Below are 13,432 nucleotides of genomic sequence, written 5' to 3' on the forward strand. Positions count from 1 at the left end.
TACAAGCCGTACAGGGATTGCAGATATGACGCCCATGTGGTTTGTCAGTGAAAGTAGAGTTGGGACACTGAACACACACTATGATATCTGTTCTTGTACAGTGTGTGTAAACAAAAGAGCCTAAAAAAATACATAATGGGTAAATTTTCAGTTCAATTTCCAGTTTATGATAATACTGTCTTAATGAAGAAAGGATCAGTGATGTAATAGTATCGATGCAAAAATGCAAAATAGTAAACCATGACTAACCAGGTGTACACATAGTGCAACACGTTCCATTTTTTTCATACTGATACAGACCACAGGCAGAACAGGGACTGTATTCAACAATCAGAAGGAAAACCACACAGATCTGAAAAGAGAATAAATGTAGCTATCAGTTTAAACATAAATAACAATTGCAGGTATGAAATGTTTAACTATTGAAATAAAACCAACTAAAAACAATATGTATTAAAAGCATCGGCATAAAATGGACAAATATTAGTTATATAGTATTTTATATTAATTAATAATACAGTTATAATACCCTTTTCTATAGGCTACTGGTAGCACAGTGGTTGAAGCTGATGTCTTTGAACCCAAAAGTTATAAGTTTGAATCCTACTGCTAACAAGGCATATGCCTATAATTGTTCAGTTAGAAATCACCCAGATGTATCAATGGGTAAATAACTGTAGGTACTATAACATTGTTAGTTGCTTTAGAGATAAGTGCCAGCTAAATGAATAAATGTAAATTTAATGTTGAGTTAAGAAACAGTTTTTACTGAGGGTATATAACTAAATACTCCTGGTTTCACACAGCAACATTCTACTTCTTTCAGTCACTTTTTATGTCACTTGGTGGCAGTTTCTTCATGTATGTTTTTTCACTTTTGTTTCATTTTTGTTCAGTATTCGCTGATATGTTTCCTGCTATTTATATGAAGAAAAATAAGAAAATTGTTTTTCTGCTTTAAATCACGCATACAACCGAAATCTAACAAATAAGAAGTAATTTCAGAATTATTAACTTAAGTTAAAATAGAATTACATTTGGTTAAATAAACTGCACTCCCACATTGAATCCTTTCATTTTACACCACACATGGTCCATATCATGGGGCTTCAACTGCACTAGCTGGAGGGCGTGTGTCCTTTTTGTTGAAGTGATACTAAACAATCAGGTTCTCAGTGAAAGCAGATTTCAACCTGCTCAAATCTGCTAATGGCATTTTTATATTAACATACCTGCTGCTTATTTGTTACAGAAAGTACCCAAAGAGGTTAAATATTTGTAAAATTTATAAAAAACAAGTGTTCATTTGCTATTACACTACACAGTACTATAAAACAGAGTAAAAACTTAGTAAAGTACACAGCTTTTGCCAGAACAGTGAAAAGAGGTGTAAATAAGACACATAAGAAACAACCTTAAGCAGGTAGAACATGGTGAGTGAACTTCTGATGAGCACCTGTTAACAAGAGAGGAACTTAAATTCAACTTTATTTACTTCCAACATATGAACAAAAAGGAGAACAGAAATCATAGCATAGCTCATACTCACTCTATGTGTCCCTTCTAAGGCAATGTTCCATTCTTCAATAAAGTAAAACTCACAAGTGTGGTAAACAGTAACTCTGAAAACCCACAAGTCACAAAACTTCGAATATGTTAAAACGGATATTGCAGCGTAATGCTGAAGTTTTTTCCATTGTACCGATTCAAACCGAAAGTGAAAGAGCTTATGCAAAGCCCCCCCAAAAAAACAAACTGTTCTGCCAGCACTGCCACTGTTTTTCTCACTATATTCATGTACTACATTCATATACTAACAAATTTAAACACATGGTAGCCTTAAAAAAGTGAAAGCAGTCCAAACTAAGTATCCTTTGACAATATTGTTGCCATAGTAAATATTCTGATAAGAAGGGGGCGGGCAGTGGGGAGCCATCTATCATAACAAACCCCGCCCCTTGACATGGGTGCTTCTCCTACACCAGCTCATGATACAAAGATAGGTGTTGAGAGAGGGAGCATGCATGTCTGCTACCCTCGAAAGCTCGTACCTTAGTTCTTCGCACGTTACATTTCACCTGCAGACCTGACATGTTGAAACAGCATTTTTACTGGGGTGGTGAAAATCTGGTCAGTGTAAAACAAGGCAAAGTTACCTCTGTTTCTGGTTCCTGCTGCACTTGCTATCTTATAAGCATCAGTAGGAATTCAAAATCATCTCTCAAGTTGTCAAGCTACTGCAAATGTCTCTCATTTTAAAAAAAAATTCAAAATTTTTTTCACAGGCTCAAAATATCACTGACAACAATCTGTTTTCCTTTCCGTTTTAAATTTTCTGTGTGTGGCCTCATAGGAACTGAATTCAGCGCTTAACAGTTTTGGCACTAGTGCTAGAAATAGCACAGCTTCACTTGGTTCCAGTAAACTTTGTGAAGTGTTACTGTAGTGGGCTCAAATTTGGATGTATGTGTGACGACCTCCACTCTCCCCGAGCGAGAACACCTGAGGCTAAAAGGCACTGAACCGCTACCCTCTAATTGCGGAATCTCACTCACCCTGAGACAGCTGCCCCTCTGTGCTCTCAAGTCTCTCCTTCTTACTCCCTGCTCCCAAATCCTGCTCCTCGTTGCCTTCTTGATATGACTGCCTGTCAAGCCCTAGTCTTTGGACCTTTGCCTTAGCCCTATTCGCCCATCACCTAAGCATCCTCTTGTTACTGACTATGAAAACCAGTCTAGCCCTCCGAAGTTCAATGAAAAATCCCGCACTTGGGTCCAACCTCCCCTGTGTCATCTTTTTGCCTTTGACAGAAGATTCCGCCTTACAAAGATCGATTCACCAGAGATCGAACACCTGTGACATGCCATCTTTGCCCAGGAAGCACTTCTGGGCATCAGTGAGCAGACCCTGCAACATGCTTACCGAGTCCATGCGGGAAGTCTTGAGCCTACTTCGGCATGAGAGAGACACGGAGTCCAGAGAAGCGTCTACCGCTGAACCTGCACCGACATCTGCATCATCAGAAAGCACCGCCACTGGTCCTGCGACAGATCCTCAACTCGCCATGCCCACGCAATATGATGGCGACCCATAGAAATGCCAGGGCTTCGTGCTGCAGCGCAAGCATGTTTTCTCCGGTCTGCATGTTTACCTCACCGATTCCTGCTGCATCACGTATCTGATGCTGCTGTTCACTGGCCCTGCTCTGGACTGGCCACAGCGGAGGAACTGGTGGCCCTCTATCCGAGAGGACGTGCAAGAGTTTGTGGAGGAGCGTGAGGTATGTGCGCAGTCCAAGACCCCTAACCAAAAGCCGCAACATGAAGTAAATGTTGGCACACAGGAAGTTGATGACTGTGGGAAAATAAGTGAACTCTCATTACATGTGAAATAACTAAAAGTGTAGCATAATGCATGAAAATTGAATTGGTTATTATTTTGTTTTATTTACATGGTTTATATTGAAACTGTAAAAAGGAAAAAGCAACAAAAGGGAGTGCCAGAACCATTTGCACAGTAATTTGTGTCTGGTTTCCTTATCGCGTTACAGTTCACTCCAACTCAGGCACCCCTTGTCTGAGAGAGGGGTAACATTACCAGGCTGTACCTTATTTCCTACAGACATTGATCCAGTGATGCACTTGGTAGTGTGACTGGACTCTATCACAGCTCTTCTGTTGGACCATCAGTGATAACAACTGGCCTCCTCTTAAGACTCCACAAATCCGTCATCACTCAGCTTTTCAAAATTGAACACAAGGAACACATTCATCCACACGTGACTCAGAATCGTTTAATTCGGATTTGTTTCGACAGCATATAAATAGATACTACTGCACACTGATCTGTTTGAATCATATTGTGGTGCACAATGCCATAGGTTTGGATGGGGTGAGGAAGGACGCAGAGGCAGCGTTCCTTACGAACGATTTATTTGAACACCGGTAGCAGGGAAATAATGCTCTTGGTTCGAGGATCCCGTTTCCTCCAGGACCTGCAGCTACAGCCAGCCTTCCTAGCCTGCTTAGCACCCCCAGGCTCTCTCCGAGCACACTCATAGAGTGAAAATAATGGGGTGGCTGTGCCTCCAATGGTTGCACACCCACATTTCACATTATTCCCCACAGTGCAACTATTTACACAAAACATGTTCCCACCTAAACACCAGTAATGCGGGTCGTTACAAAATATTAATTTACATGACACTAGTTAATGAATAAAACATAACTGACAAATTAAATCTTATTTTAAATTCACAATATTTATGTCATAATGACCGTGGTAGGTATTTCACTGTGTTTAGGCAGAATGTGTTATAAAAAACAACTAAAACTGAACTAATATTAGGTATAAACACACATTTCAATTTATTTCTAGTCTATTGTAAGTCGAAAGTCTCTGAGTTGTACGTCACTTTAGAGAAAAGCATCTGCTGAAGGAATAAATGCAAATGTAACGTGAATGTAGATCAGTCGTTCAAAACAATTGGCCCCTAGTCGGGGTGTGTGTGGAACTTTCTATCAGTTAGCGCACTGATTTAGATTAAACATCCCTAAGAGTCTGAATGTTGAACTGTCAGTTATGCTATATGTTTATCTCAGATTCATTCATTCATTCATTCATTCATTCATTCATCCATCACATACACACTTCTTCAAAAGTTCAAGGAATCCAAAGGGCATAACAGATAAAGAGATCCAAATACACACACAACCACGAAAAGTGCAGTACATTTCTAATGTTTTACTTGCTTTGGAGCACTTCAGTTGCCGTGAGCTTGCTTTTACCAGATGTTAAAACAATGAGATCCTGTCACCAGTTGCCAAGACATCTTTCAACTCACTCTGCCTTTGTTTCATTAGTCTGAGGAAGTTAGTGTCCAATAGGGATGAAAACTAATCCTTGGTACCATTGTGTCCCATCTAACATCAAATCTATTATTGACCATGAGCATTAAAATAATTTACACAAAATGTACATATATTCATTTAGTAGATGCTATAGTCCCATTCAGGGTGTAACCCTGTCAGCCTTACATCCAGTGCTTCCAGGATAGGTTCCAGGCTCCTGTGATCCTGATTAGGACAAGTGGTGATCAAAAGTGCACAAAAGTGTGATTTCAGTAGACCTGTTCTGACTGCTGAGTTACAGTAGTCCTCTTGTCCAGGTTGGTGAGTGTTTGTCCTTCAGAGCAAGACCAAGCTGTGCGAGTGCAGTCGATGAGCTCCATCAACATTGCTGTGCGGCCAACTGCAGTTTGAAGGACACCTATGGTTCAACACTGCAGTACTACAGTAGCCTCATAGGCTACCTCTGTTCACACACACCTCAGTGCGGTGAAGGACAGTATAGTGATTCAGTCCTGCAGAGGGCTCCAGTTGGTTACATATAGTGGTGGCTTTTAGCAGAGGCCACTCATCAGTCGTCCATCTGTTTCTTGGGGTCTCTGCCCGTTCACATGGACAAACTAAGATGTCTTGAACAGGTAGCAAATGTGAAGAGTCCAGCTTTATGCAAACCCTTGTTGGCAAGATGATGCTCTACACGAGTCTGAATAGAACTGGAAAGACAAACATTAACAGAACATCATTGCACTGAAACACAAAGAGTTATTATTAACATTAACAAAGCTTTTTGGAAAAAACTCCAATTATTTTAATTAAATTACAAAAATACTCACCATTCAGAGGAGGTTCTATTTTTATTTTTTTATACTTGAATTTCAATACTTCACCAACAATAACAACAAGAACAGAAACTAAAGCTATGATCACGACAATAAGAGGAATCCGACTGCGTTCTCCACACTCAGCATCAGACACACTGTCTCCTGCTTTGACTGTAGAAAGTCTCTTTGCCTTACAGCTGTGAAAATGAATGGAACAAAATTATTTTTTACACAAATAAAATCTTCAAAGATTTACATTTTCATGAATTGACCAGGGCAATGACAGGCTTACTTTGTGTGTGGTATACAGAAGGTAGAAGTTCCATCTGAGAAAGAGTTTCCAGGGCAGTTCTCACACACAGTGTCATTGGAGTGTGTTCCTATCACAGTAAAACAAAGACAATATTTTATAAAACCCTCAAATGGAGATTACATTGCAAATTTAGAAGGTTACAGAGGGGTTTAAAACAAAACATGAACACATCAGACCAGGGTGTTTGATGAAGTGTCCAGGTTTGCAGGTTGTGTGTTTCTTTGCTGCTCTACATCCTCCCTCATAAGGATCAATACAATAGTTCCCTTCCAGGACTCCACACACTGCGTCTGAAGAGGGTTTACACTCCTTCACTGTCTTTAAACCAGAATCTGCAAAAGAAACAAAAAAAAAAAATCACATTCATTCATTTTACTGAAGAACACACTTTTTATATTAAAAATGTTCCATAAAATCTTCACTCCTCTTTGAAAGAGAAAGCGTATTCTCACCGTCATTACAAGCCGTACAGGGATTGCAGATACGACGCCCATGCGGTTTGTCAGTGAAAGTAGAGTTGGGACACTGAACACACACTGTGATATCTGTTCTTGTACAGTGTGTGTAAACAAAATAGCCTAAAAATACATAAATGGTAAATTTACCAGTTTCAGATAACACTGTTCCAAAAGGAAAAAGGTCACTGATCTAATAATTTTAATGTGTAAACTGTAAGATAATAAAACACAACTAACCAGGTGTACACATAGTGCAACACGTTCCATCTATTTCATACTGAGCCCAACCACAGGCAGAACAGGGATTGTTTTCAACAATCAGAAGGAAAACCACACAGATCTGAAAAGAGAATAAATGTAACTGTCAGTTTAAACATAAATAACAATTGCAGGTATGAAATGTTTAGCATTTAAAATGAAACCAGCTAAAAACACACACATTCTCTGAAACTGCTTGTCCCATATGGGGTCGCGGGGAGCCGGAGCCTAACCTGGCAACACAGGGCATAAGGCTGGGGGGGAGGGGACACACCCAGGACGGGATGCCAGTCCGTCACAAGGCACCCCAAGCGGGACTCAAACCGCAGACCCACCGGAGAGCAGGACCCGGTCAAACCCGCTGTGCCACCACATCCCCCTACAGCTAAAAATAATATGCATTAAAAGCATCTGCATACAATGATCTAATATTAGTTATATAGTATTTTATACTAATTAATAATACAATATTTATACCACAAGGGGGTGCCGTGGCGCAGTGGGTTGGACCACAGTCCTCCTCTCCAGTGGGTCTGGGGTTCGAGTCCCGCTTGGGGTGCCTTGCGACGGACTGGCGTCCCGTCCTGGGTGTGTCCCCTCCCCCTCTGGCCTTACGCCCTGTGTTGCCGGGTAGGCTCCGGTTCCCCGCGACCCCATGTAGGACAAGCGGTTCTGAAAATGTGTGTGTGTGTGTGTGTGTGTGTATTTATACCACTTTCTCTAGGCAGATGGTAGCATAGTGTTGAAGCTGCTGTCTTTGGATCCCAAGTTTGGATCCCACTGTCAGCAAGGCATGTACCGTAAATGACTGAATAAAATTACCAAGATGATGAAGATTGAAGATGTTAATGATGTCACCTCGACTGGTGATGAAACGTTTGCAACCTAAATGCCAAGCTCGGCGAACACCTCATTACCAAGATGTAAATGGGTAAATAATCATAGATGATCTAGCACTGTAAGTCACTTGGATGTCAGATAAATATAAATTTAATGTTTTATTAATAAACTATTTTTTTACTGAGTGTATATGATTACATACATCTGGTTTCAGTCAGAAACATTCAACCTTTTTCCAGTTACTGTTTTATATCAGTCTGTGGCAGTTTCTTCATGTTTGTCTTTTCACTTTTGTTTGATTGACACCTTAAAAGATAAAGAAATTTTTTTTTTACTACCCAAATGCATGACCGTCTTCTTCTGAGATTTGCATCCTGTGTAGACATGTTGGGTTCTTGTGTTCCAACAACCTGCTTGGTCAGACTGAGTACCAGCCACGTCCAGGGGGCCACAGTCTTCTGAGTGCCGGGGTTCCAGCCCCTCAAGACTTTGTCGTACCACAAAACCATCCACAGATCATTCCTCCTGCAGAAGTTGGTCCTCAAATGCCAGCCCTCTCGCACCTGCCCACAGTTCCAAAAAGCAGATATGTGAGTTTCATTCTGGCCATAGTGGAGTCACAGGGAAAGTGGGTGACTGGTCACTTTGGGCCTGTACAGGACCAGTCTAGGGGCAACTTCCTGTGAAAACAGCATCAGCTCACATCCTGCACATGGTTGTTGGATCCTGCCAGCTGTACCCTCCGTGAACCCTGAACTCTGATTAATCTCCATACTTATACCAGCGGAAAACATTCCAAGGAATAATTAAAACAAATGCCCTTTCACAATCAAACTAAATAAAATTGTTCAACAAAAGAAGACAGCCAGAACATGTCTCAGTTGCTGAGAAATAATACCCCAAGACAGCCTTTTCACCACATTAACAGTCACCACAGTACAGACACAGCCAGTCTCCTTCATGGCTGCCCATCTATTTACATACCCAAATACTCAGGCAAATCACAAGTATGTACAATGTACTTCCTCAACCCCACCCCACACATATTATCTTTTTACAGTTGAAATATTCCCAATAAAAACATACCTAGACCTACAAAAAAGTACAAAAAGTAGAGACAGCACTCAAAGAGCCCACAATTACAGTATGGAAAGGAGGAAACAATTTCATGTGTCTCGACAGATGGATTTCACACCGATTCATCACTAGGTGCTACACACTATGAGCAATTCAGAGCCACCAACCCACCTGAAACACTTGTCTTTGGACTGTGGGAGGAATCCAGAGCACTGGTAGGAAATCCACATAAACAGGGGCAGAACATGTGAACTCCACACTGAGTGGGCCGGATGCGACCCCAGAAGCAGGTAACAAAGTTGACTAAACGATGCAAAACGTGACAGCGTGGGCAATATTTTTAAAAAATATTTAAGTTGGAAGGGGAAAACAGAGCAAAGTAACATCTGCCTTTCTCACCGGCATAGTTTGCTCTATCATTAATTTCACCGTGGTTATGAATCAAACCACATCATATTATGTGACTGCTGCCTTTCACCTGAAAACAACTTGCAATCTGGAGAATATATTGTTCATATTGCTCATAAGAGGAAGAGCTTGAAAGGACAAGAACAAAGTACCCGAGGAGTGAGTTAAAATTAAAACGTCAGGCGTTATACCTTATTTCCTGTTTTTTTCCAGAATAAAACAGTAACAGCAACCTACACTGATTGAACAGCTGACAACTATTTAATATTTGGCAGTTTCAAAACCAAACTTCAAAAAAGCTGCCCCCCAAGCAGAAAAACAAGACAATGTCCAGCTACGGTTAAGGCGAGGAAGGTATGCAGTACCTTCACAAACATGTGTATTAGTTCCCAATGTTAGAGTTTGAATTACATGGATTATTTCATTTAGCTGATGCTTTTCTGAGAAGCGAAAGACAATGTTAAGCTGCATCCAACCATTTATCCATTTAAATAGCTGAGTAATTTTTTCTGAAGCAATTGTAGGGCAAGTATGTTTCTCAAGAGTATTATAGCTGGAGGTAATACTCAAACCTGCAACCTCAGGGTCTGCAAGCAACAGCTCTCACCACTACACTACCAAACTACCCCATTAATTATAATGAATTTATGTAAATAAATTGTTACCTAGGGTTCGAATAACCGTCTTCATCGCTCAAAACCTGAAAACAACAGTCCTAGTATGTATCAGCTACTCTCTCTCTCTCTCTCTCTCTCTCTCTCTCTCTCTCTCTCTCTCCCTGTGTGTGTGTGTGTATTGGGCTTTATATCATTTGCCTTTCAGAACTATGGGCAAATCCTTGCCTCGTTTTTATGAAGTTTTCCCTCGTGGTGAAGAACACTGATTTTTGCCTTGGGATAGTTATACTTTATGGATTTTTTTTTTTTGTATTATATGGTGTTCTGTGATGTTTGGAGGCTTGTTGAATGAATGTACTTGGAGTCTGTGCGGTGTGTTCTCCCTTGTTATTTTATATATCTGTGGATTCTGCAGATCCTGTTGATGGTGTCACACGCACCACAAGCACCTTCCGCAGGTGAGGCCAGCACACCTGAACTGAGTCTAGGTGCAATATAAATATGAAGAGGTCACCACTGAGAAAGCGCGGAATCTCGCAAGTACATACACATCTGAAACACAGGCAGTGGTGTGTCGGTGTTACACTTTACTGTTGAATATTTACACTAATGTCTCACCTGGTAATAGCAAGCATCATTAAACTTGTTTACAGCAAATTCAGTAACATGCTCTAACTTTTCTTTTTATGCCGAACCGCGTGAACTGTAACTTGTTTTTCCGCTTTGCAAGTTAATTGGTTAAATTAACATGTGAGTGCTGGAACAATAGATTATTATAGTTACAGTGGGAACTTCTGTCTTCCTATTAAATCACTACCACAGCACTGTAATGTTAAATTCACCTAGGATTTACAAGTGCATTTTTAAAAATTTCGGGATTTTTCCACCATACCTGAAAGTATAGAATTTCACCACAGTTCAGATATTTACAAACAGTGTTGTCACTCACATTGTGAATTGTGTAAATCTGGGCTGCAATTATGCAGTAAAGCACTAATTACTTGTGTTAAAAATTGCCAAACACTTTCCAGTTGATTTCCTTCTATATTATCTAATTTCCTGAATTTAATAACGTTCTTTATCACTTGATAGAGATGTGCTTTTGTTGGGGAAAAAAATGCCACCTGCATTTTTTTCAGATTTGTGCACTGTACTGAACGGGAACTTTTCCTGTTATTGTTAGGTTACTTTGTGGCTATTAATTGTAACCTTAACACTGTACGTCGCTTTGGAGAAAAGTGCAGCTAAATGAATAACAGTAAATTTAAACGTAATTGTGTGTTCATATGACACGACACTAACTCTACAGCTACTTCTCATGCTTCTTTCATTCTTCTCTCTTACTGATTTGCATAATTATATACTGATAATCATACATATTCATATCTACTGAGTAGTATGGCAACCCGTGAGGGACACACTTTACAAATATCCTAACCATTTATTCTTGCATAATAAATTCAGGTGGAGTTATTTTTTCAAATACTTATTTGTTTAGTTAACCAGTTCTCAATGTTTACTGTCTCTCGTACTTAATATCAAGAGTAACATAAAGACAATCTTTTATAGATTCTTGCTGGAGATGATAGTCTTCACAAAATCAGGTAAAACTGAGGGAAGTAATAATAATGCTGTGCTGCTGATAAAGCCACATGTTAACAGTGATTGGCAGCAATGAAGAACTCCTATTCATGTGCATTACTGCACTGAACACATGGTCCTATAGTATTTTGAATTATACTGTAGGTGTCATAACCCAAGTACAAGGTTTTAATATTTTAATACTTGCAGTCTTTTGCAGCACTTCAGTGCTAGATACTTTATATTTGACTCCACAGGGATGATTCAATCGCTCAAGTGCATTGCAATAATTTACCTCAAAACCCCAAATCACTTACATTTACTTATTTAGCAGACATTTTTCTCCAAAGCAACATAAGTCTCAGAACAATATTAAGAGTTTTGGATATATGTCATAATTGTGTCACATCACTTTGGTTCAGAAAAATTATCCAAGGCCAAATCTGCAGGACCCAGTCCAACCCACTGCGCCACCGCGCCCGCTGCAGTATGTAGTCAATTGTCCAATTTTTTCTTTGTATTATGCTTTCGTTCTGCGCTCTGCATCATTGTGTGGGAATCGCTAGAAAAATAAACTGAACTGAATAAGGTATTGTGTTGGGACTTCAAGGTACTGAACACAATGTTCTGACATTTGTTCCCAACATAAACAGTTTTATTTAGTCCTGCTGAACTTTGATTGGGGGGCGTGGTAGCGCAGCAGGTTTGACCGGGTCCTGCTCTCAGATGGGTCTGGGGTTCGAGTCCTGCTTGGGGTGCCTTGCAATGGACTGGTGTCCCATCCTGGATGTGTCCTCTCCCCCTTCAGCCTTACACCCTCTGTTGCCAGGTTAGGCTCTGGCTTGCCACGACCTCAGATGGGACAAGCGGTTTCAGACAATGTGTGTGTGTGAACTTTGAATTAATACGATGCGTGACCAGAAGCAGATCATAATTTGTATGTCAAGGCTACCACAAGAGGCCCTACTCTGCTCCAACCAAAATCCATACACCTGTTTCTAATGTAGCAATGAATTGAGGCAATTTACTCAGGACTAGAAATGACCAGGCTGTGTTCTGGTATGGTAAAAACCTCAGGATCCTGTTGGCAGTGTTTCTGCATCTCACCATTCTCTATCTCCAACCTACATCACTTGTTCCGTGGACCATCCTATCGTTGAAGCCCCTGGTCTTTTCCTCAAAGTCTCTGTGGGTCACAATGTTCATCACAGCACCACTGTATCGTGTCTTCAACCAGAACCAATAGCACTTCGCACAAGAGTTCACAACACTTCACATTTTCTGGTGAAAGTGACACAGTAAGACTCCGTGTGCAAGGCTAAAGATATGTAATACTTAAAAGATGAATGCTTTTTATTTAGGGGGTGCGGTGACGCAGTGGGGGGGTGCGGTGGCGCAGTGGGTTGGACCGCAGTCCTGCTCTCCGGTGGGTCTGGGGTTCAAGTCCTGCTTGGGGTGCCTTGCGGCGGACTGGCGTCCCGTCCTGGGTGTGTCCCCTTCCCCCTCCGGCCTTACGCCCCGTGTTGCCAGGTAGGCTCCGGTTCCCCGTGACCCTGTAAGGGACAAGCGGTTCTGAAAATGTGTGTGTGTGCTTTTTATTTACATTTACACTTCTATTTCCATACTTTTATTTAACATATGATTTTCTCCAAAGCAGCTTACAATTCAGAATAAAAAGAAGTTCATTTGGTAACAAGGAAAAAGCTTGACATACAGATATGCAAATTCGCAAAGTACAGTCAATTACAATTGTTTTCACAGGTACATGAGGGGCAGCCTGTAGGGCTAAAAATAGATTTTTAAACAGAATAGACACGACTTTAACAAATAATGTAGTGCACCTTTATGGAGCAAATAGATCGAAGGAATAAATGTATCTGAAATAAATGTTTCAGGCCCTTGTTAAATGCTGAAAGGGATTCAGCCGCTCTGAAGGATAGAGGAAGTTTATTCCACTCAATCCATTCCACTGGACCTGCTGTGGTCACTCCTTACACCGAGCTAAAAGTCTGTCAAGATGTACACATCTACAGTATTTTATACCCTTTAGGTGTAAGAATTTTCCAGGAATCTCTTTCAGGTGAAGGGTCAAGAAATGAGTGTAACTTGCTGCTAATTTCTTCTATGTTAAAACTGAATAGAAGATTAAAAGCAGGGAATTTTCCTTAACTACTTAGGAAAATCAGGTTTCCAGTGGTCCAGGGCCAGTCCC

General features: G+C 40.6%; 1 long non-coding RNA gene across 1 annotated transcript; it reads right to left on the reverse strand.

The window, feature by feature from the left end:
- LOC114909865 (uncharacterized) lies at positions 1-1,657 on the reverse strand. Its single transcript, XR_003797424.1, has 4 exons — positions 1,550-1,657; positions 1,415-1,456; positions 250-352; positions 1-120 (listed from the first exon to the last, which is right to left on the reverse strand). It is a non-coding gene; the product is annotated as an uncharacterized LOC114909865 (long non-coding RNA).
- Between the last annotated feature and the right edge of the window lie 11,775 nt (positions 1,658-13,432).

The sequence above is a fragment of the Scleropages formosus genome, chromosome 2 (genome assembly GCF_900964775.1).
Source record: "Scleropages formosus chromosome 2, fSclFor1.1, whole genome shotgun sequence".
NCBI lineage: Eukaryota > Metazoa > Chordata > Actinopteri > Osteoglossiformes > Osteoglossidae > Scleropages > Scleropages formosus.